The 25813-nt window shown below is 44.9% G+C and overlaps 1 protein-coding gene across 48 annotated transcripts in view; it reads right to left on the reverse strand.

The window, feature by feature from the left end:
• Positions 1-25813, reverse strand: part of Sorbs1 (sorbin and SH3 domain containing 1) — a 229085-nt gene that overhangs the window by 126844 nt on the left and 76428 nt on the right. Inside the window, exon 1 of one of the 48 annotated variants that reach the window (XM_051146475.1) lies at positions 1771-1846. The exons of 46 other annotated variants lie outside the window; for them this stretch is intronic. The gene's annotated coding sequence lies outside the window, so the exon portion shown is untranslated. Of the gene's footprint in view, positions 1-1770; positions 1847-25813 lie in introns of those variants that run through there. One more of the 48 variants, XM_051146485.1, reaches the window with a different exon arrangement.

Consider the following 25813-nt stretch of genomic DNA (forward strand, 5'->3'; position numbering starts at 1 on the left):
AGATAAGAAAATGCACTTTTAGGGCCTGGGGAGACGGTTCCGTGGGTATCGTGCTTTCCCGATCACTCTAACATGAGTACCTGATTGGGGATAACAAGAACCCACAGAAAGCCAGATAGGAGAGCATCCATCTGAAAGACCAGCACTCCTACAGGGAGAGAGGAGGCAGAGGCAGGAGAATACAGAAGTCAACAAGAAAAGAGGTGCGAGTTCTCTCATCTCCACAAGTGTGCCATGGCACATGTGTACCCACACTCACAAACATGTAAATACTACACATACATACAGCATATATATAACCATATACCCCCAAAACAAAAAGAAACATCCAGAAACACACACCCCTGAAATGTGAAGCCTCGCCGTCTGCCAACCACTCTCCACAGAGCAAAGGGGGCCCTGCCCAGCAGCATTAGCTATGATGCCATGTCATAGCCAGGCGATTTGTAGATGCTGGGTTTCCTGACGCAGCCCCTGCGCCTGACTGCACCACTGACTATGCTGAAACCACAAGGTCACTGAAATCATTTCTGAATTGTTTTCTAAGTTTCACTGTAGCATTCACTCCTCCCCGTAAAAACAAACAAGATAAAAAACCTAACGTTATCGGTTCAATTATATAACTTCAAATATACCTGAACATAAAATCTTACATATGTGAGTGCTAGGGGAATAAATGACTTTTTCTTGTTTAGAAAACAGTAAAGTATATGGGGCCTCAGGCAAAGCCACAAACAAATGCCCTTTGGCACTTCTGACCTTCAATTCATTCAAAACACTTCACTGCCTATAATCTTTGCTCTTGGGAGAGGGAGGCAGAAATATCAGGGGCTCAGCATTAGCCTCAGCTATACTGAAGCTAGCCTGGGCTACATGAGATCCTGGATCAAAAAACAACTACTTTGATGGGGCTTGGGTTTTGGTTAGTTTGTTTGTTTACTTTCTCTTCTTTTCTTTTTATTTTTTTTTTTTTAAACTACGCTCGTGTCACTGCCGAAATTCATAGTATATTTTGTTTATCTAGAACAAGCCATCAAAACTTTTAACAGAGGGCATTTGTAAAATGTGAGAGATGTGGGAAAGGGCAAAGGTCTCTATATGAAGCTCATTCCCCTCTGGTAAGTATGTAGCTTAATTGCTTCAGAAGAATGTAACTGTCGTCTCCTGTGTTGGTTCCAGTCTCCTCACAGGCCGGAGCCTCAGATCTGTGAAGCTTGGTGAGGGCATAACATCGCTGGAGGAAACCCAGCTTCAGAAGCCTGTAATTGAGGACTTCCTTCTGTTTAATCAAAACAGTGCAAAACCTAGTTCGTCTATAAACACGTAAAGATTATAATGAGGGAAATCTAAAATGTGCCTACAGCCCTCACTATAAGCAGAAATGAGAAATATTTTAACCCTCAGAGTGGTAAGAAAGCTCTTAAAATTCTCATCTGCTAAACACACAGCTCTATCATCTAACCAGCAAACCCAAATGTGGAGAATCAGGCACGACAGGGCCCTGGGTAGATGGAAATCCAGAATGACAATGCAAGTTCATTTTACAGGCTTGCTTAACTATCTGCAGTGGACAAGGAACTAAAATTCCCAAGGACTCCAAAAGGTGCGTGTGTGTGATTTAAAATATAGTCCTTCTTTGCTGACGGCTACCCCAGAACTTAAGAGGAGGAGAGCAGGAGGGCTAAGGATTGCGCCCTAGACCCTAATCACAGGGGGGGATGGCTGGGAAGGCCCCTTTCTAGAGCCACTCAGCCATTAGCAATTACTTACTTTACAGGAAAAAGTGTCAAGAGTCCTTCCAGCGAGGGAAACCCTTCTTTGGCCACTCAACTCAGCAAGCTCATTAAATTCCGAATGAAGGCAGCTGCTGGAAAGGCAAAGGGCATCCCAGCTGCAGCTCTGGAAATTCCTAGCTAAGAAAATAAATAGAGTGCCTGGGGTCATGGGAACTCAGATCTCAGGACTGGAAGGCAACTGTCAGAGAGATAAGGATGTCATCCTAGAGTGTTGCCCTTCCAGCTAAGGGACTGAGAGGCAGAACTGTCATCTGGCAAGACACAGAGGACATGCTGGGGGCTCCAACTGCTCCCCTCCACCCGCTGTCATTAGAGAGGATTAAATAGATAGAGGAAGACAGAGTGGGTGGGAGGGGGAAGACAAAGCAATGAATGAGAAGCAGATCAATGTTTACTCTGGCCCAGATAAAGCTTAGACGGGCAGTGGTGGAGACAACTTGTTAAAATTAGAGGGCTTGGTTTTGTTTTGTTTTTTAATGGATTTGTATTTACTGGTTTTTATTGACAAGTATTTACATGATGATGAGCTACTTATTTCAAGTATACTCTATATTTTGCCCATACTTTCTTCTTCTTCTTCTTCTTCTTCTTCTTCTTCTTCTTCTTCTTCTTCTTCTTCTTCTCCTCCTCCTCCTCCTCCTCCTCTTTCTTTTGGAGTCACAGACAGTTGTGAGCTGCCATGTGGGTGCTGGGAATTGAACCAGGTCCTTTGGAAGAGCAGGCAGTGCTCTTAAGCACTGAGCCATCTCTCCAGCGCCCTCCCCCCTCCACCCCATTTTTTCCAAGGCAGGGTTTCTCCACGTTCCCTGTCTGTCCTCGAACTCTCTGTGTAGACGAGGCCAGCCTGGAACTCACAGAGATCTGCCTGTTTCTGCCTCCCAAGTGCTGAGATTTAAGATGTGCACCACCCCACCCCACCCCCACTGAATACACTTAATAGAGATTTAGATACATATTAAACTATTCACTATTCAGTGATTGTTTAACACTCACAGCATCCTGGCTCCATGCCAAAACAGACAAACAAACCAACAAACACCTCCCATTCAAGCCTGGCATGACGGCTCACATATACAACCCCAGCATTCAGGATAAGAGGCAGGAAGATGGACAAGTTCAAAGCCAGCCTGAACTACATAATGAGATCCTGGCTTTAAGGGGAAGAAAATATTTTATTTAAGCACAAGTATGTCATGTGAATTTTTTTTGAGTCAAAGATAATTAAAGTGACTGTTTCTCTCATATCCACATCCCGATTTTCTTTTGTTATTTCTTAAAGATAATTATAACTATAACATCTTAGCCAGGCATGATGGCATGTGTCTTTAATCCCAGCACTCTGGGAGGCAAAGGTAGGCAGATCTTTGTGAGTTGAGGTCAGCCTGGTCTATGTAGTAAGTTCCAAGACAGCCAAGGCTATGCAGAGAGACCTTGTCTCAAGAAAACAAATAACCAAAAAACAAAAAACCCACAACCCCAATAATATCTTTACACAAAACATGACCAGACTCAAATTTTCCTCTTAGACTTTGATTTCATTATAAAAGTAATGCCAAAGGATGCTTTGTGTTAAGAATGTGGTTGAAAGATACTAATAAAGCGTTACTTACCCCACCAGAGAACCGGTCAGTGGCTTAACTTTGTGCCCATATAAATTACATTACATTGTTATTGAATTTAGCAGTGGTCATGAGCCTTGTTGAAACACCAGAACTCTCTCTTCAACCCTCTGCTCCAAAATTAGTAATCTCCTCCACATTTGCTGTTTTATAAATTCACAGACGTCTTAATAATAAATGATTTCTCAAATATAAGTTTTCTTCTTTTGGACAGTAGAGATGCATTTTTTAATTGGTACTCGATGAATTACAGAATTCAGAAAAACAGCAGCAACGGTTTTTAGAAGTGTTCTAATTGTGCACTTCCACTAAATTTTTAACTTGTGCTTTAAAAATCAGTTTTGTTGCTCAAACTGAAGACGCAGCATACAATGCCTTGAAGTTTCAAATCTCGTTCATATATTAGTAAAATCATGGGTTCAAAATAAGTCACCTCTGCTCTCAATTTTTCTGCATAAATTGAGCTCTCCAAATCTAAAAACACATTTCCAACTGAAAAACAACTTAATCTGCATTTCTTGCTGTCAGGGGAAACTGCTCACACTGCAGGCTGGGAGAAGCACCGTCCGAAAACACTTGTAGGGTCTGCTCCTAGGCAGTCGACTTGAGGAGCGCTGAGGGGCTCTGCAATCTCCACTCCTGACAGAGGCAGCTTTAAGGCTGTACACTAAGACACGCTGATCAGCAGAGCCAAGTATATACAACACGAACATTCCGTGTCCACACCCAAACTCAAGCCCTCACACAGAGCCGGAGGTGCGCGGGAATTTGTTCCATCCATTTGAATAGTATTTATAACTTGTACTTGCCTTCAAGCAGGGACACGGGTTTGTTTTTTGTTTTTTGTTTTTTTTTTTTTCTTTCTTCTGCAAAATGTTCACAGTGAATAAAACAATGTGTGAGCGCAGCTCCACGCAGAGGGCCTGCCAGTCACGACTGCCATCCCATCTGCAGGCAGCCTGGCGCTGGATTGTAAGCGAGGAATTTTGTGAAAGCACACACATTTCTTATCTCAACATGTCTGGGAAAGCAAAGAATGCAAATAAAGGCCATTTCACGTCATAATTCACAGTGGCCAAAACCTTTGAAACATTGACACAACATTTCTAACTCTCCATTTATATCCTTCCATATAATGCCATCAGAGTGTAAGGGCTAAATTTCACATTGCATCGAACTGCTTTCTCAATCGGTTCCCTGAGACTTTGATACAATGTATTTTGATCACATCCACGCAGCCTCCCATAACTGCTTCCAGATCTACCCCACTTTCCTACTCACCCAATTTTGTGTCCCCCCCCCCCCATTTTTTTAAACCATTGATTTCTATTTGCTCTGCCCAGATACTCTTGGATGTGTGGCCACCCACTGGAGCACAGTGAACCTCCCAGGAGGAGGTTCCTTTTCCATCAGCCATCAAAACCCAACAGCTTCGCAGCTAGTCCGAGGACGTCATGCCTACCTCCCTTCTTTATCACATCAAACTCTTTGTTTGTTTTTCAAGACAGGGTTTCTCTGTGTAGCCTTGGCTGTCCTGGACTCTCTTTGTACACCAGGCTGGCCTTGAACTCACAGACATCTGCCTGCCTCTGCCTCCTGAGTGGTGGGATCACAGGGGTGCACCACCGCACCCCACTACACATCAAACTCCTAAAACTCCCTTCTCCAGCTGTTTTCACAGAACATAGTCCCATCATTCAACAACAACAGGGGTTCTTCTGGCAAAGTCATTAAAACAAAAAACAAAAAAAAAATTAAAGTGATTCTTTAAATATTTTACTTTTTTAAATAAAGAATCCATTTTTCATTTCAAGTAGGTTTTATTTTTTTAAGCACTGTTGAAACTACAAAAGGAATTAATATAAGCACATGCTAAATGTTTAAGAATTAAATAAAAAGACCCACAGTGTCACTTCCCCCAACACACCTCATATGACTCTGCTATAATTTGTTACACTGTCTGGCTATGAAAATAATGCATGTATAGTTTTTCCTCTTAAATATTTCTCCCTTGCTATGAAAGGTCTGAAATAAAGTTCTAATGAGACATGGTTTCTTTTTTTCGTTCTTTCTTTGTTAAGTTTTTCCAACTTCAGAAACCTCTCTTTATTTTTCAGACAAGGCTTCACTTTGTAGCTCTGGTTGCCCTGGAACTCACCTATGTAGACCAAATTGCCCCTCCCCACCCAATCTAAGAGCAATTTTCCAGAAATATCATTTCATTCCTGATGAAGCTGCCTCTGACAGAGACTTCTGCAAACTTCCGTGTGGAAACTCCTCACACTTATCTGCAACACAGAACGCTTCTTCTTTGGTGTGGAAGGGGTAGAGAGCCTCAAGCTCCACTTCTCACGTCTTCCAAACTATCCAAATCTGCTGTGTTTGACTTATTGCTAGTGGAGAAAACCCTACTATTACCATGAAAGCTAGGCACACTTCAAAGACCGTCTAATTAACCCAGAAAACTGTTTGATATAGGCACTGTCACCACCAATTAAGAAAAAGGAGTGCTGAATTCACGGGGCACGCCACATGAAATAGAACTGTAAAGTCCTGTGTCTAACCTTAATCTGGGACCCCTTATGTCCTCCTTGAACCCCAAGGCTGAGCTTCACACCGCATTTTGGGTTCTTCTACTTTGTGCTTATTTTCAAACTCCTTTCTGTGACATGGGTTTTAATGGTGACTTGGAGAATATTCTAAAACAAACTCTCCAACACATTTATACAGTTCCCAGGAGCCCCTGAGTGGCACCACACCCTGTGCTCCCAGGATCACTCACTGTCCTTGACAGGCCTACCATCTACAGCTCAGACAGGTTGGTTAACGGCAAGCCGCAGCTGTTTATTTTTAAAACCACATGATGCCATGGGAGAGTGACAGTAGGAGCTGCTAATGCAGCAAGTGAGAAGCTCTGAGTGAGCCCTGCCACTCAGGAAATGAACTGAGAACCAGTGAAGGTTTCTTCACAGTGACCACTCTGAGGCCCTTTACCACAGATTCCAAAACTGCAAACGTGGGGGAGGGAGGTCTCCAAACAAAGACCACAGTTGATAGTAAACATTTTTTAAATAGATAATAAGTGAAATAAAAAGGCTGAGTGCGGTGGCGCATGCTTTAATCCCAGCACTCAGGAAGCAGAGACAAGTGGATCTCTGAATTCTAGGACAACTAGGGCTACAGAGTGAAAGCCTGTCTGGAGGGCAGGGAGAATGAAAGGAAGGAGGGAGGGAGGGAGGGAGGGAAGATTCAAAGTGCTGGGAAAACTGGAAGTTTTCACAAAATCTGTCCAGTTACACCACTGGAGTCCCTTTCCAATACCAAGCACCCTTGAGCCCAGCTGCTTCCCCCTGTCAACTCTAGTGGCAGAGATACTCCCAGTTCCCGTAACATGGGGCTCTTTTTAGCTCTGGCAGAGGCGTTAAAACAGAGCTGGCAGGAGGGTTGGCCCACCTTGGGCCCAAGGTTTTTGTTTTTTTTTTTTTAAATATTTTTATTTAATTTTAATGTATGTGTGTTGGTGTGAGGGTGTCAGATTTTAGAGTTACAGACAATTGTGAGCCGCCACGTGGGTGCTAGGAACTGAACCCCGGGTCCTTTCAAAGAGCAGGCAGTGCTCTTAATCACGGAGCCATCTCTCCAGCCCCGGGCCCAAGTCTTTAAGAGAAGAAAGTTTCTTCAGATATTAAGAAGACATCAAGATGAAAGGCCTGGGAGTAGACAGGCCTAGACTGTCTTAGACAATGTGTTTCTCTCCTTTAAAAAGACAAGGTTACACTGTCCTCTTCCCTTGGAGGCACACACACTGATTAAAAATAAAGAGCTATGTAGGCAGTGGTGGCGCAAACCTGTGATCCCAACACTCGAGAGACACAGTCAGGAAGGATGGTCGCGTTCAAACCCAGCAAGGGCTACAGATCGAGTGCCAGGACAGCCAGGGCTACACAGAGAAACTCTGTCTCAAAATACAAACAAACAAACAAAGAATATAGGCAGCTGGGCAGCGGTGGTACATGCCTTTAATCCTAGAATGCCCAGCACTCAGAAGGCAGAGGCAGGTAGATCTGCGAGTTCCAGGCCAGCTGGGACTACATAGTGAAACCCTTTCTCAACACCCATTCACCACCACCCCAAAAAAGAATACAGGATGTGCCCTAGGAGACGGCTCATCGGGGATGAGGTAGAAGCTGAAAGTAACAGAACTGATGAGGTAGAGGTTTTACTAGTAGATTTTCTTAGGAAACATTAAATCACGCACAGTAGAAATCAGCTCAGGTAAAGCAGCTTCAATCCTCTGCAGAGATCAGTGAGCTAACCAGGCTAGAGATAAGCCAGACTTAGGATGCTGGGATTCAAGTGTTTGTTGACTACAAGTGACCAGCCATTAGGTCCAGCCCGAAAGAACATGGCTCTTAACAGGCAACTCAACGGGGGCAGCACAGGCTCGCCATACAGCCCCGGGCCTTTTCTTGAGAAAAGCATAATTCTGCCAGATAGGCAACACGACTCCAGGTAACAACTATTCGAAACGAACAACACTGGTGCACTTAAGAAATTAATCTGGCGCTATCTTTGCTGTGTAAATATCCCATCTGCCCAAGTGGCCAGACGTGAAGTCTCAAGTTTCAATTCAGATTGTTTAAACTGGGACCTGGGGCTGGGCCGTCAGGGAGACTTAAGGGTGACAGCATATGTAAAATGCAAACCTGAGGCGCATATAAGTTAGTGAAATCTATTCAGAGCCGGTTCCTCTTTGGGCATTAGCCTGAGCTAGACAAGTGCACCGAAAAGCTTTTGGGGAGGCATACCACTTCTATAAGAGTAGACGTATTTGACACAGACTCCTCACCTGAGTTTGATCCCCATCAGATCCCACTGTAAAACTGTATCACACTCGCTCCTGAAAGGTGTCCTCAAGCACCGTTATGCACTCGCATACATTGTGGATCCAACAAGCACATCCACAGCATAAGTAAAAAATTAACTTTAAAACTGTTTAAAAGAATATAGGCTCCCTTATTTGGCCATGTCCCCTTGATGGGGAGGCGGGAGGAAGGATAGATAGCAGGCTACCAAGAAGAAACTTGATACCCTAGCATCATATTCAAGGGGAGGAGTTCCCCATCAGTCACAGTCATAGGGAAGGGGAATGGGGTGAAAGCGGGAGGGAGGGAGGAATGGGAGGATGCATGGGATGGGATAGCAATTGAGATGTAATATGAATGATTTTATTTTTCAATAAAAAATATTTAAAAAAAAAAAAAAGAATATAGGCTCTAACTCAGGCATCAGCCCTACTACTACCTGCCAGTGCAGCCTGGGGCAAATTAACTGTTTCTTCCTCTGGAAAACAATATAAGCAGCATTTCCCTGCTGCGGCAGCTACAGGCTTGGTTGGGATAATAAGGGCAAGTACTTAGTGATGCAGCTGTTACTTGGGTCTTTGCTGTCTTCAGCATTCTGTGTCTCACGCATGGGTCAGCTTCTACAGCATTTATTCTTCCCTCAAAGGAGGCATCCCGTTCTGAAGGCTTGGGGCCCTGCTGCACATCCTGGCATTTTTCTCTCTCTGCTCACTGTAGAACTCTAGAACAGTCAGTATTAGTAATTTTGGATTCTCCAGCTATGTGGGACACTGGAAACTCTCAGGAGTAAAAGACACTTAATGTGAAACTACCTTCAGACATTACATAGTGAAATTATCCAATTAAAAAAACCATAGCCAGGTTTCTTTTGTTCAGAAACATTAGAAATGGCCTCAGCCGACATTTTCACTCTATTAATGAAAAAGCAGTCCGGGTAAGGAAGGTGAAAACTGCCCACGAGGTCAGAGTGAGCGTGGGACCTGGACAGGACTGATGCAAAGCTTCTCTATGCCTGTGTCACACTCTCCCCATCAAGCATGAAGCTCTGAATCAGACACAGCAAAAACCCCAAGATTTTCAAGGAAAGCTTTTACTTTCGTGTCTACACAACAGATGGTAGGGAGAATAGTACGGTGAAAAAGCAGCAAAATTCTCTTTTCTGCTACAAATATTCTTTCTGAATTTCAACACAGTGCCTTGGGTATAGTAAAGGGGTAATAAATTATGATGTTTATTTAATTTTACACAAAAAGGCAAGTGGCACTACAAAATTCTGTGTAAATATCGTCTACATACAAACAGCTGTTGTCCACAAAGAACTAGCAGAATATTCTGGAGAAGGAAAGACCCTGGTTAATTAGAAAACTCAATTTTCAAGGAATGAGAGCTAGAGTGAAATACGATAGCATCTTTTTCCTGGTGTCCTGTGGCTAAGAGATTTCTAGAGAGTACCACTGTGGACACTAATGACTGCTCCCAAGTTGCCTCATATATCCCAGCTTTATTAGAACTCTCTTGGGTTCCAAGTTTCCTTCTCTTTGCATAAGATTCTTCCCTAAATTCTAATTTTTCAGAAAGCGGTGTCTGAATGAACCAAGTCACCAAGCACTATAAATAAAAACAGACACAAATCCTAACCAACTGACAAGCCACAAAAGGCACACCACTGGCTTATCTACAGAAGCCTGTGGACACGAGACAAATGGATTGTGCTTACAGCCACACATGTGACATACTAGATCCCCTACTGTGCAGCCAGGGTGACAACAATGCAGATGCCACGGCCAGTGAATTAGCCTTACTCATGAGAAACAAATGCAAGAAACACATACCACAGATCTCTCTTTCTCTTTAAAAAAACAAAAACAAAAAATAAAATAAAATAAAAACAAGCAAAACAAACCATCTCTTTCTAGGTATGATCTGAGGTCACATAGGATGAAAAAACCCTGAACTCAAACTCCTTCCCACTCGATATTAGATGGTTCAATCATCTCAAAGGGCAAAAAGCCAAATGCTAGAATGTCACATTCTTCAAATCGACACAGCTTTTACAAAGGAACTTAAGATCTCTTGTTCCCTTTCCTTTTTTCTTTTTTAATTTTTAATTTTAAGACAGGGTATCTCTATGTAGTCCTGGCTGACCTGGAACTCGCTCTGTAGATCAAGATGGCCACCAACTCACAGGGATGTGCTCGCCTCTGCCTCCCCAGTGCTGGGATGAAAGGCTCTCACCATCCTGCCCAGCTAAGATCACAACTTTTAAAGACAGCTGCAGACATGGTCCCTGGAAAAATCATCTACGGTATAATGATTTCCCTCAGTGAGTTCCTGAGTAAAGTAGAAAAAGATGTGCTTTATGGAACGTCCCAAGGTTTTGGAGTGCTGCTGCAGTGTGTGTTTCTAGCTGCACCTGAGCCTCTTTCCTGGGGTACCTTGTGAGGAGCTTGGCTGCAGATGCTGACCAGAGTGACACCTGTTTCGATCACAGACCCTTTGGAATTTTTTAATAAAGGGTAGTGAGAGTTTACTAATCCAGGTTCATGATTACAATCATCTTATAGATTTTTAGTTTATGTAAAAGGAATGCTGAGAGCAGGAGAAAAAGGCTTCCCTAGGAAAGAGCACAACAATTTGTTACCCCATAATCCAAATGGTCAGCCCTGAAAACGTGCCCCAAGTAACATTGGACCGAACAAACTGGATTTATGTAATTAGGGATACACACACACACACACACACACAAACCACCACCACCACTAACAACAACAATGGTTTATGAAAAAAGAGGCCATGATGAATTTGAAGGAGAACAAGGACCGGTTCGGGCTTGGAGGGAGGAAAAGGGGAAAGTGATACAATTTGATTAGAAGGTAAACTGCAGTGGCTTCTGGTGTTACTTAACCCCCACCAGAAGGTTAAAGCTATTGTGCCTGAACAACTAACTCATTTAGTGGTTTTGATGCCTTAGAAATAGGAAAGGAAGTTCTTGTTTGTTCGAGAAACTAGGAAACTCTACATATAGCTAACTAGATCTGTTCTCTCTGGAAACTTACTGCCTTGTTTTTAGTTTGTGAGGTCACTTTATATTTCTTTAATTATTTTACTGTATGTTATGGTTATGAGGGTTTTGTGTGCATCCCTTGTATGCCTGGTGCCCACAGAGTCCACAAGTGAGTATCAGAGCCCTTGGAGTTGCAGTCACACGTGGTTGTGAGCTGCTCTGTATGTGCTGGTAATAGAACCCAGGTCTTCTGCAAGAGCAGCCAGTGCTCTTAATAGCTGAGCCATCTCTCCAGCCCCTACTTTACTTTTTTTTTTTAATATAATTTTATTTCTTTCAATGAACTTAAAATATACTTGTAAAAACCCTCTGCTGCAATGCCTTGTTTAAAAAGGGGATTTAAGATGAAAGACTTCTTGATTTCGAAGAATTCCTATTAGCTTTATTCTCGGATCCTGTGAGATGTCTTGAGCAGTTTGGTGGAGGATGGGGACTTTTTGACATTTAATAAGATCATTTTAAAAATATGCCTGTCTTTCGAAAGAGCTGAAGGTATGGCAAGGTCGGGCCTTGATGGAGCCTGGAGAGAGCTGGAGTCTTCAGCGCTCTGGGGCAGGGAACTGGCCCAGCTTCAAAGCAGCAAGGCCAGGCTGGCTCCTCATGCACCCTGGAGTGGTAGAGGGCAAAGCCCAGCTCTGCTCCTATCTGGGGCCTCAGCCCTCGGCTGCCCTTCAAAGTTTCCTGCTGCCTGAGAAAACATGTGAAATATTTCCATCAAGGCCCTGCTGTGTGGAAGCGACGGGAAATAAAGGTTTACTCCAGAGATTCCCTGAGGCCGGCGAGGTGGGGGTCCCTCTGACAATCACAGTCTTCCACACGACTTGTTATTTTTACCAGATGTTTTCCAAGGCAGGACTTGTGCGCACGGATTCTGAGAGGTGTTTTATCTGTGTGGGAAGTACTGCAGTTGAGTACTGAAGGCCAAGCCAAAGTCACAAATGATGTGGGGACCCACAGAAGTACTGTTGAAATTTCCTTAGGGGATAAGAGAACTGAAGTATTCATATACTCTGGGACTTGGCAGAGGAAGTAAAAACCAGTTCTTTAGAAATCCAACCTGTGTAGCCACAAGATGGCTAAGCATGCCAGGGTGCTTGCCACCAGGACTGACTACTGCAATTTGACCTCCAGAGACCACATGCTAGAAGGAGACTCCAAGTTGTCCGTCAGCCTCCACATGCAAGCGCACATCCACATCGTAAACAAATTAATGTGAAAAATAAAATGTCTGGTTTTAAAATGTTACTCTTTATTCACTTCTAGCAAAGGCCTGCTTGGACTAAAGAGATTTCACAGGGCCAACTCAGCCCAATTCAAAACCATATCCCATAATGACCTCCTCTGCCAACTGTCTGCCCACCCCTTTCTCAGTCAGCTAAGGCACTGCAGGGACAGTGTGCACTTTCCTTCTACTCCCACTGCCAAACCTTCCATGGATGGGCTGCAGGTCTTAAACATTTTCCCTCTTCCTCCTCCTGGCCTCTGAAAGCTAAGCTGTCTCATTTGTATCATTAAGACAACCAACTCAGAACAGTATGTTCTACAAAGCCTTATCACACGGAGAAAGAATGAAGAAGAAAGATGCTGGCTGGCCACAAGCATCCCAGCTATGAATATGACCCAACAAGGTCACACTGAAATGTCAAAAGGTCGGATACCTCAGACCTATTTGACTCAGGCCCACCAGGGCAGAGTGCAAGCCTGGCTCTCCTACTTCAGGTTTCCTTTCCTCATGTGCAAAGGGTGACGTCATCACACCTAGCCTGGGTGTTGTTATGACTGAATGTGGCACAGAGAAAGCCTTGGGTACAGAGAGACATCAAGTCCTGCGTCACCATTACCGCGGTTGCTTTCCCCAACTTCTGCCTACGCCCTTTAAAAATAGTTCCTTTATTAAAATCTCCTTAAATTACCTGGCTTGAATGTACCATATGTTTCCTGCCAGGCCTCAGATAAGCTCAGTAAGTGACATTTTCCTTTCCTCATCTTCCCCACCTCCTCCAAATGCACCATTTTCTTCCTTAAAAAAACAATTTTGCTTCTTTTGAAAAAAATAAAACCTTGGAGCTGCAGAGACAGCCCAATGGTTAAGAGCACTGGTTTCTCTTGCAAAGGACCAGGAGTTTGAGTCTCAGTAAGCACATGGTGAATCACTACCATCCTTAACCCTAGTTCCAAAAGATCTGATGCCCTCTTCTGAAGTCCATAAGCAAAAACATGCATATGGTATATGTACATACATGCAAACGAAACACTCAGTCATTGTTTTTTGTTTGTTGTTGCTTTTTTTGGTTGTTTGCTTGTTTTTCAAGTCAGGGTTTCTCTGGGTAAAAGCCCTAGCTATCCTGGACTCACAGAGATTCACCTGCCTCTGCCTCCTGAGTGCTGGGATTAAAGGCCATGTGCCACCACACCTAGCTCACTGAGTAAATCTAACACACACACACACACACACACACACACACACACACACACACACACACACACACACACATTTTACTCTTCACTGTCTATTTTCTTCCATTCTGTTAGGTCTCAAACCCTGAACAAATGGCTGAGGTGCCCAGTAAACATATCAAAGCAGACCTGGCTACCAGGGTCTCCCAGAATCCCTCAGTCCCTACTTGTTACAGGATACAGCTGGCATAGTCCACCCCCTACCCCTCCCTATATAATCCAGCCACTTTGGCTACCTAATCCTTTTATTTACCCTTTATCCTCCTGGCCTCTTGGTCTCCTCGTCCCCTGGTTCGCCTTTCCCCTTCCCCCTCTCCTTACACAGTCCAGCTCAGGGTCATGTCCACTCTGGACTCTCCCAAATATCCCTGCCTCTGGCTCTGCTCTCCCTCATACCTACAATAAACCTCCTCCTCCACCATCCCTAGGAGTGCTCATGTCCTCCATTTTTACTTCTCTTTTCACTCACATACATACCATCTCGATGGTCAACTTCTCTAGAAATGTGGCTCATCCACATTATAAATGCTGACATTGTGTCTCACTTAACCTGTGCTGGAAGTCTCTTTCTTGCTGATTTATCAAGTCATAAGACCTCAAGGCTCAAGGCATTCTTAAATCACCCTTTGCTAAGCCAGCATTTCCCAAAATATGTCCCACAAAGCACTGTTCCCGGGGAAGTCAGCAGGTGTACAGCAAAGGAGCTGTTGGCAAGGTTGTAACACCCCACCTAGGAGACCTTCAAAGACCATCAATGACACAGCTAGATATCTGAAAAATCCTAACATAAAGAATCTTGCTTAAGGTGGGCTCAATGGCCCTCAGCTGCAGCTCTACCTTCTATGAAGGTGGAGGGCAGGAACTTCGCTTGAGCCCAGGAGCTCAAAACTAGTTTGAGCAACATAAGGGGACCATGCTCCACCCCTCATCCTCATAAACTCCTGTTTAAACTAACTAAAGCAGCACTTGATTTATTTTACCCAGAATTCCACATGCATCCCTACAAGTAGGACAGCCATTAGCAACCTCTACAACAAAGTACTCCAAGAAGAGAAAAGAAAGAAAAACTATTTTCTCAAGGACACAGGGGAATGGCAGAGCTGGCCGTACCAGCGGGTCTCTGGGGCCCTGCCTCCTGCTCTTCACTATAGTAGAAGTGCTCAAACGTTGGCCTACAGTAGAATCACTCAAGCTTGTTACATAGCAGGCAGAAGAAATCACAACGGACTTCCTAATTTAGTGGTTACGGTGTGTATTTCTAGCTAGCTCATTGCTGCTGCTGCTGCTGCTGCTGCTGCTGCTGCTGCTGCTGCTACTACTACTACTGCAACGCCCTTGTGCAGCAGTGAGACTGGGCTAATAGCAATTGCCCTAAATAATAGAATTAGTGGGAAAGCCAAGACAGAAATGTAAACCAACAAGAGCTTCAACAACTCACAGCTCTACAGGAAACACTATATCTAATTACCAAACAAGCAGCCCGAGGTCAAAGAACTCCCACAGCTGGACAGCAGAAACTGAGGTGGATCTTAAAGGACACAGAAACTGGAGAAAACAACGAGAAGCCTCCGAGTGACAATACTGCTTCCAAGGTGCCCAAGACTTCAGAGCTGGAAGGGCCTGGCCTGCTTGTCTTTGAAGAACACCTGGTTCTTACATTTACATAAGGGTGTGACCACTATTTCAAAAATTCCCAGCAAAACACTTGTTGCTAAATGGAGTAGCTGTTATCCAAATCAGTGATTCCGGGGCCCTGGAAAAGGCCCTTCCGTCCCTTCCCTTTCTCTACTTACCCCTTTGGCCTGACTAAGATGCCATCTCTGAACCAAGCTATGCGGGCCACTGGGTCTGAAAGACAAATGGCCCGTGCTCTTCTGGAGAAAAGAGAGACTACATAGTCAAAGTAGCCTTCTACAAGTGTCACTCCAGCGGAGCAAAGATGAAATGAAGTTATTTCTTTGGTACCACTCTTCCCCAACACAATACTGGCCAAGGGGACTCCACTGATGTGGCGTCGTCAAAGGCCTTAAAGGGATAGCTAAGGTCGAAAGTTCTCTCTGAAGAACTTCAGAAGCTACCTCAAGGCTCCATGCACAAGTCCACTTCACAGTGCTGCAGCCAGCCACTGCTTTCACAGCAATACTGCTGACATGAATAATGGCGTGGGAGATGCCACACCTCCCTCCAGTCACTCGCCTGCAGGCGTTCATTAAACTTCCCTTGACTCACTAGCAGAGAGGCAACTGGTATGATGCAAGGGACAACTGTTGCCGCTGTTGTTGTCACCACCCCTCCCAGAATTAAGGCAAAGGAAGCACCCAGGGCCTGAGTCAGGAGGAGAATGGAGCTGAACACAGCATCAGAGGCTAAGGTCAAGGAGGTTACTCCCAGGAGCCTGCGGCAGGGATAGGGAGGAGGGGAGGAGGAAGGGAAGAGCAGGTGGTCCTGAGCACCTGCTGCATGCCACACACTGTGAGGTCCTTCATCTACCTTCTCCTGCCACTGTCATCCCATCTGTAAGAGAAGAACCAAAGACAACTAAAATGGAGTTAAGTGCACCTTCTAGACATTTCTAAAGATGCTATTTATAACCCAAAACACGCTGAAAGCATTCAGTAAATGCTGAAGCATGTGTGTGCACAGGTGAGATGTACGGTTGCCTAATATAAACATGTGATAGGTATAAGACTCTGACTTAGTCATATGTAGGGAGGTCATTTATGAGACACGCACCTGAGGAGTGTGAACCCATGGGTGTGATGACTTGAAATACCATCTTCACTTTACTCTTCTGGGATGTTACTCAAAAACATGAGGAAATAGGAGAAGATGGACAAGAAATCTGAGTATATCTAAGAGACACATATAACCTACAGACACAATACTGTGTTACAGAGTCTAAAAGTCAGAGAGGCCGGTCCAGGAGCACACGGAGGTTAAGCTCATCTTAGGATGTGTGGGTTCCTACACCTGTCAGTGTGCCCAGCACTGGCCTATCATTTTCTATAGACTAGTAGAGCTTTGTTTGTAATACAATATCCTTTGTTTATTATTTGACAATGTCATACATGTAAACAACACATCATCATCATATGTATCCAAACTCCTCCCTCCCACTTCCTCTAACCACCGCAAATATATCCCCCCCTCCCAGCTTCACGTCCTCTCCAGTTTTGGTTCGGGATGTTTGTTTAGTTGGGTTTGGGGGTGTTTTCTTTCCCCATGAGTGCAATTAATGCTGCCTATTGGAATGACTGCTATTGTTGGCTTGACTTTACACAGGCAACCATAGATATTCATGACTACAACGGCTATGTCATGCCAAGAGGACACGTATCACAGCACTCTCCCTGACCCCCACCTGGCACACACTCTTCCCACCTCCTCTTCACCATTGTTCCTGAGCCTGGGGCGGGTCAAGGTTAATACAGATGTACCAATTAGGGCTGAGAGCTTAATACAGACTAGTATTTTTAATAATCATATCCTGACACTAAGATAAACATCCCGGTATCAACGGGGAAACTGAGGCACAAAAAAAGATTAACTGGCTAAAACCATGTGGTGCAATAGTAACAGGAGAATGTACCATTTCAAGTCATGTCCCTGAGTCTGGAGTTCTGCTTACAGCACCACAGCACATCGTTCTAATTGGACAGACACCATTATCCACAGCACACCATGATAGCTTCCCAGGAAGAAGAGGAAACCGTCAACTGCCGCTTGTGTATTACCACAGCTACTTCTTAAAAACAGCAAGTTCTTAGAGACTAAACCACTCAACTTCTAAAGTGGGAGGGCTTCCAAAATCATGGGTTAAAAGAAAACAAACAAACAAACAAACACCGAGGTTAAAAATATGGTAGAGTGTGACGGCATCCGTGTAGGGAAGCACAGAGGTACTTCTGAACACGGAAGACATCTCCAGGATAGAATGATGTCCCAGACTGCCTCTGAGGACAGCAGTCCAAATACAGAAATACAGAAAAGGCAGGTTTCCTTTTTACTGCAGATATTTTTCTAGTTTTCAATTTTTTGTTGTTGTTGTTGTTTTGGTTTGGTTTGGTTTTGGTTTTTCGAGACAGTGTTTCTCTGTGTAACAGCCCTGACTGTCTTTCTCTGTGTAACAGCCCTGACTGCCCTGGACTTGCTTTGTAGACCAGGCTGGCCTCGAACTCAAAGCGATCTGCCTGCTTCTGCCTCCCAAGTGCTGGGATTAAAGGCATGTGCCACCACGCCTGGCTAGTTTTTAATTTTTACAGATGATCATAAACCATCTCCAAAGTAAGATTAATTTACAGTGATGTGGGCAAGTCATGTCAAAGAGATGAGAGTAATCTATGATAAAAATCCTATGGAGAGATGGCTCAGCAGTTAAGAGCACTTATTGCTCTTGCAGAGGCCCCAGGTTTAATGGCTCACAACCACCTATATATATAACTCCAGTTCCAAGGGACTGGATGACCTTTTCAGGCCTCTGAGGACATCTACATGTATGCAGTGCACATAGATACACTCAAACCCACATACATCCACATAAATAACAAATCCTTTTTTAAAAAAGGATTCATGTATTATATATATAGTGTTTTGCCTGCACATACACCTGCACACCAGAAGAGGGCACCAGATCTCACTGTAGATGGTTGTGAGCCACCATGTGGTTGCTGGGAACTGAACTCAGGACCTCTGGAAGAATAGGCAGTGCTCTTAACCTCTGAGCCATCTCTGCAGCCCAACAAATCCTTTTCTAAAGGGATGCTCTAAAATCTCTTTTACACTTTCCATGAAGAAGTAAACAATTCCCTGCAATTTCTCAATGAAAGATTCTGAATGTTTCAAACTGGAAAAAAAAAAAATCTACTTGCTTTCTTCAAGCAAGAAAACTCTTTCATTAAGCTGTCATCAACAGAGCTAAGAACGTAGCCCAGTAGCACAACACTTGCCTGACATGTACAAAGTCCTGAGCTAGATCTAAAGCCCACAATAAATAGATAAATGATAGATTAAAAAAAATGAATGAATGAATGATATGTCCCCAGCAACAATAGATGAATAAAGAAGTAAATAGGTGTGTGTGTGTGTGTGTGTGTGGTAGGCAACTGTGTCAATTATAACATGAAGCACATCATTATTTGTGCATAGAAGAAGTGCTAAAAATGCAAATGAACACAGCGGTTAATGAACCAGCACAACCAGCGAGCAGCTAAAATAGAAAAGTGTATGTCACCTTCATGACACCAAAGAAACAGACTCTCGTGTCCTGCAAAACATGCACGGCATCTTGCCTTGGCAAAATTCAACAGGGGTATTATTTTTAAGCTACTATAATTAGTTCCCATTTGTCTATGAATCAGCCTTTATGAGGCAATAGCATCTAAGCCCATCAGATGAAACACGAGGAGGCCACATCATGTCTGTTTATTATTTTGGAAAGGGAGGGTGCCAAGTTTCCTGCAACACCCAAGTCAAACACTGAAATTCAAAGGACAGAATGTCCCGCTGTCCACGTTTGAAGATAGGAATATATTTTCATCTAATACATCAGGTTCAGCTGGCAACAGGAAGGAATTGAATTCCAGAGGCCCGAAATAGGACTTGAGTATGAAAGCACCTTTCACCACTCATATAGGGTAGTGTTTGTGTTTTTAATGCATATGTCATAGCTTTTTAAAAAAGTGTCCATTTTGTCAGCAAACATGAAAAATTTTTGAAGATGTCTAAGTGACAGGAAATCAGCAAATGTGTTGAAGCTGGTTTTTTGCTGTTCTTGTTTTGGTTTTTATTCCCGAACGCATTGATTTCTTAAGTGTCTCAGGGATTCGACCTGTGAAGCTCAGAACATGAAGGCAGAGGTGCCGGGACCTTCCTAGTCTCCTTTTCCCAAAGAGTGTAATACTGAAGTCACCTCTCACGGGGCAACAGGCTCTGTGGGTCTTCAAAGCAAGTCCAGCCAGAGAGGAGGCACTCAGCCCAAAGAGCTATCTACCTCGGTACGCCCCAGAGACCCCATCAGAGGGCAAAGGCTCAAAGTCACAGCTGAGAGGGACATCAGGTGGCACCAGCGCCATAGATGACAGCACAGGGAAGTGGGGCAGGAGGGAGGGAGCACAGAAGAGGAGGCAGGCGCTTCACTCACCAACACATACATGGCACGAAAGCCATCTGCCGGCGCAAATGGGTACAGGTGTACCTGCAGCTTCTTCTGAAGTAAGTGTGTGGGTTCCGGTCTCAGCTCTGACATTTACTAACCACAGTTTCTTTGGGAAACTGTTTCTAACTCGGCTAGTTCCCCTCTACAAGCAAACAAACAAACAAACAAGCCAGGGGGCTAAGAGAATTGGAGTAATACTTGCCCAGAATCAAACCTCTCAAGAATTCTAAAAACCAAAACTAGAGTGTGCGTGTCTCTGTGTGTGTGTGTGTGTGTGTGTGTGTGTGTGTGTGTGTGTTTGATGGTTAGTAAATGTTTTGAAATAACATGCATGGACCGCTTTACAACTCTTGCTTTTAACAACTCTCTGGTAAGGGTTCCATAATTTACTCCTTTTCACAGATAAACAAAGGCCCAGAGAGGGTTAGCAACCTTCCTGGACTACATTCCTAATGGAATGTGAAGCTCAGCCGCCTAGCTCCGGGGCATATGCTACTCCCCTACCCTGTGCAAGCCTCTACCGTCATCACTATGTAATTACCCTTACATCAATCCCAATTTCACAAACGAGGAAAATGAGGCTCAGAGGTAGGTCACAGGCCGAGATGACAAAGCTGGCAAATAGCCAGAATTTGAAATCAAATCCATGGGACTACCAACCATGGACTCCTAACCAGGGAACAAATTTCAGTCCACAGACATCTACTTTGTATCAGCCGAGCTCCAGACTTGATGTTCTGAAAATAATGTTGTTGTTGTTTTAAGATAATGGTAGCAGTTTCCTCCAGGAGCTGAACGATTTTTCACTTCACCTTTAGGCCAGATCATCCCTTCCCACACTCCTGGGGCAAAGTCCAAACCAGCCGCAAACAGCCGATGCCCAGCGATAGCTGATGCCAGCAAAGATGATGATGACAGATATACTCTGAACACTGAGCTATGGCTTCCCAGGGGAATGAGACCAGTCAGTTTGAAGGGGTAAATGCTGTACAGGGCAGAACACTTGCGATTTCTAAAGCACCGTGAACAGGTGTGCCCTATCTCCGCAACGGGCCATTTCCCTTACTTATTCATTCTTACCAATCTTTCAACTAACAGCTTCTACTTGGACTTCCCATCAGTGTCACCTCACACCCTAGAAGGCAAGTCTTAGGTTGATAAACTTGACTGCAGCACACACGGTGGTTCTAGCACAGGGCCTTGTAGATAAAAGGCCCACAATCCATCTCAGTTGATTAGCCGGATGGAGCAAGATGGTTTTCAGAGCACTCACTTGCACTAAGTGTTGCCAAGCAGCAGTCTCTGCACTGCTAAAATGACTATGTGAGAATCATTTTAATTAGCACTCTCATTGTTTGTATGCAAATGCACATTCCTAAAGTGGGTTCTTTAAAAAGCTTGCCTCAAATCAAACATCCCTCACCAAGATTTGCCTCTTTAAATCCTTTTCCAGAGACAGTAAAGAGATCAATTTCAATAGACCCGGAGTCTTAACCATTCCAGATCTGTAACAATAGCATTGAACAACTTCTCTCTATTAGACCAGCTCAGAGTTTCTTCTTATATTTAGTCACTCCAAAATAAAATGGGTCCCAAGCTGCACAGCAGTGGACCAGTGCCTGGATTTCAGGGCTGGGGGTGGGATGGGGTGGGGGGCGGGGTCAGCACTGATTTTCCAACCTCCCTCTCCTCCCTTCCTCACACACTCAGCTTCCCACTCAGGCTCCTGAGCTCTCTTTACCAGCCCAACCCTAACTTGTTCTTTCCTTTGGCTTCTGACCTGGGCGTTCAGAAGCGCTGGGCCAGTCTGTGCCTTAGCTCAGGGAAAGACTCAGATGCTCCAGGAACATTCAACCACAGTGGAGATGTCAGTGGACCAGCCCGAAACAGCCCAGCCCTGGGTGGGAGTCCTAAGGGGCGAGTCATCTGGGGAGTAAGGCTGTGATGAAAAGTTCTGGGTGGCCAGCAGAGCTGAACCTTGTGGGAAGTGATTGCTTCTGCCCTCACAGCCCAGAAAGCCAGCCACGGAGCTGGAGGGAGAGAAAAGTGAGGTTCCCATTCTTGGAAGGAAGTCAGTCGAGAATTCAAGTTTACCTGAGCTCAGAGAAATCCCTTTGGTTCAGAGAGGGTCAGGAGGCTGAGGGCTGCAGAACTCTGGGAAGTCCTTTAAAAAGCACTCCCAGCATTGGAATGTTCTGTTTGTGTCTGGGCCACAAGAAAGGGAAGAGAGTGGAAGCTGAACAAATTGCCTTGGATGAGTTAAAACAGGAGCCCCCACCCCGCCCCCACCACAGTCAGAGGTCTAGGGAAGGGGAACGGGCAGAAGAGGGAGGGAGGGTAGAAACCGTTAGATAAGAGGGAGGGGGTAACAATCAGGATGTGATGTGAATAAATTATCATAAGTTAAGTCAATTTTTTTTAAAAAAACAATGAAATACAAGTGACTTTCGAGAGTGAGGGACTAAGTGTGAACCCTGGAGCAACAGCATAGAGTGTTGCTCCTCAGGACAGTCACTGTTTTGTTTTTTTTTTAAAGACGGGGTCTCTCACTTGCTTGGCAATCAGCAAGTAGGTAAGGCTGGCTGGTCAGCAAGCCCCAGAGATGGCGTTCCTGCTTCTGCAGCGCTGGGACTGTTAGGATGAGCCACTCCACCAGAACTTCTGATGTGGATTCTAGAGATGGGACTCGAGTTTTTACAAGCACTGTACCAGCGGCGGAGCTATCTCCCTAGCCCCCTCTGCGGTCTCAAAGTTGTTCTCCTGGCAAGAAGAAAGGCGGGGCTGCTGAGGGGGCGCCACTGTAAGATGGTAAGAAAAACCTGCCATGTTATTCCTGCCTCCTCAAACTACAAGACGAATCTTTCTGGAAGGGAAAACTCGTGAGAGAAATAGACACAGAAGGCAAGTGTGGAGCTAGGCCAGCTACAGCTACAGCTACAGCTGCCTTAGGAATGGCAGGTTTGCGGGTCCATCAGATCCTTGGCAGTGAAAAGTAACCCAGATACCACTGATGAATCCCTGTCAGTAATCCTTCAAAGACCTCCATGAAAAAGAACAGTGTTGAAAGAAGGTTCCAGAAGCATACCAAGAAGTCTCACATCGGACCCACAGGGTTCAGGAGCCCCACAAGGAGATGGCTGGCGGATCTGGACCAAGGGGGCCTGCACAAACTGCTGCACCCACGAAGGAAAATGGATGTAGTGAACCTAGACCTCCTCCCTGCTCAACTGTAGCCAATGGACAGCTCATTCTCCACAGTTGTAGGGAGAGTGAGGGCTGCCTCTGACATGAACTCTGGTGCCCCCTATTTGACCACTTCCCCTTGGTAGAAAAGAAGGAGAAGCAGTCTATCGGGATGAGACCTGAGAGGCTGTGGTAATATGGTGAGAGAGGAGGTCCCCTTCTGTCAGAGGTCTAAGAGGGAAATAGGGCAGAAGAGCGAGGGGGAATGGAAAGATACAAGTTGAGGGGATAACAATTGGGATGCAATCTGAACAAATTATTAAAAAAAAAAAAGTCTCAGCCGGGCATGGTGGCACATGCCTTTAATCCCGGCACTCGGGAGGCAGAGACTGGTGGATCACTGTAAGTTTGAGGCCAGCCTGGTCTACAAAGTGAGTCCAGGATAGCCAAGGTTATACAGAGAAACCCTGTCTTGAAAAAACAAAACAAAAAAGTCTCACATCAGCATCCAGAAAAGCTCTAACCTAGAAAAGTAAATAAATAAGCACTTTAGAAAAGCAAACACTGGTCACCATGACCTGACACACATTCGCTATGGACAGGTATGGAGCTAACCAGCTGCCTTTTAAGATTAGAGCTGTCAGACCAATAGTTCAGATGAGTGTGATGTCACTTGAGACTTGAACCCATCTTGAACAGAGCTCCGCGACCTCCCTGCGAACGTGATAATAGAATTGTCAGCAATCCAGCAGACAACTGAGCTACCACCCCTACATGTCACCAGCCTGCTGCAGGCATCTGAATTCAGCCCTGCCCTGTACATTTTGGTAAGTGACATGTGTCTAGAGATGATCAAATGAAGGAAGGAGCACTACTCTGCTAGATCCTGTTACTGCTAGACTTAAAAAGTCTTCATGGGTTTTTAATGAATTAAACCTAACATGTAAAATTAAAGATGAATAAACACAAAGTTTGCATGTAGCAGGAGAACCTAGGAGGCAGGCACATTTCCGTGGACCACTGGCTTACCGGAAGGAACGGTAAGTCTTAGATACACTGAGACCCTTATCATGACCCTCAAAGAGGCTCACCTGGGCACACAGTCCTAAGGATATTCTTGCCCTCCACCACAGTCCCCTCTCTGCCTGTCCCATCTATAACCACTCTTCCCTATTGCCACATGGAAAAATTAACACATGCCTGAAGGAGGGCTGGAGCCTGGGGCCCAAGGACAGATGCCACCTAGGGTAGCACTTCAGGTCACAGCCTAGGAAGTTTCTACGGATTGCAGCCTCTTAGAACCAATGCTGCCTGGTTCATCTCAGGATTTAAAGTTGTCGTTCTTGAAACTAGGCCATGCAGGAGCTCCTGTGGGCAGGAGAGGGAAGGGAATGTCAGAAGCTCTTTACGTTTGGTGACACACCGCTCACCCAGTGACCTATGACTGACAAGTCACGATCCCTGAATGGAAACGCCTGGCTGAACTTCTTACTTAGCTCATCAGTCAGAAAGGCATCTTTGGAGTTATTTTTTTCCAAGGAAGGGGACGTCCCTGGAGGAAATAAGCAAATGCCAAGCGGAGAATATAGAAAATAAAATCCTTCCTGACGCAGCCCCCAAAACCCTTGGCTGATGCACTTCCACTCAATGCCTGGAACTCAAGACCAACCCAGGGAGGATCTGGCACTGTCGTGTGGCTTGAAGCCAACAAGCTCCAAAGTAGCTTCAGAAATCCCTAAGACCAAAGACTGGACTTCTTCCAAGACACGGGATTTCTAAATCCTGTGAGCTTAAAGGTCACTCACTGCACATAGTGTAGTTCTTACTTTATTTAAAAAAAAAAAAAAGGAGGCAGAAAGGAAACACATACAGAAATGCCTAGGGAAACAATGCTGGTATCATCCCAGCATTTAGGAAGCTATAGAGGGATTAGAGGGCCAGGCCAGCCTGGGATGCAGCATGAGACCCTGTCTCAACAAACAAAACAAAACAAAACAAAATGCAAAAGGTCTTTTTAATGGCTCTAGTCTCCAGAAACCTTAAAAAAAAAAAAAAGAGGAGGAGGAGAAAGGGGGCGGGGGCAATTTTAGCCATCTACTCTTTGGTTAACTACCAAAGGAGCCTAAAGGTTCAAACCAGTCATGTGACCACCAACTGTCAACTCTGTACTGACCCTCGGTACTTGTATCAGTGGTGTTGGGGAGCTCAAAGGAGCCAGGGCGATTTGGAATCAACGACACAAAACTGTCCATGGCTAGGTAGTAAAGGAATGAGCCACACCTCATCCTCGCCCTCGGCCAAGCTGAAGATTTAACCCTAGACAGCCATGGTAAAGTCACACTGTCCCGAAGCTTCAGAATAAGCTGTGAGTAGAAAAGTATCCAAGCAGGCATTTCTAGACACCCCACCTCGTGTCCCATTTCCAAGGGCGGGTCTGGAGACAGAGAGTCACTTTTTTCACTGACACAAAAGTGGCCTGCTGCCTCCCCGCTTTAAGGCTTCCCTTATCTTCTGGGCTGTCAGACGAAACTTCCGCTGTGTGCTGTGCGCTGTTCTTCAACACATGCTAATTTGGGGCCATTTGGAGATAGGAGTAAGTGAGAATAGCCGGGACAGGTGAAAGCAAAGGCACTGAATATGACACCACCAGCCCTGAATGTGCGGTCCCTCTATTT

Source organism: Acomys russatus, chromosome 5 (genome assembly GCF_903995435.1).
Source record: "Acomys russatus chromosome 5, mAcoRus1.1, whole genome shotgun sequence".
NCBI lineage: Eukaryota > Metazoa > Chordata > Mammalia > Rodentia > Muridae > Acomys > Acomys russatus.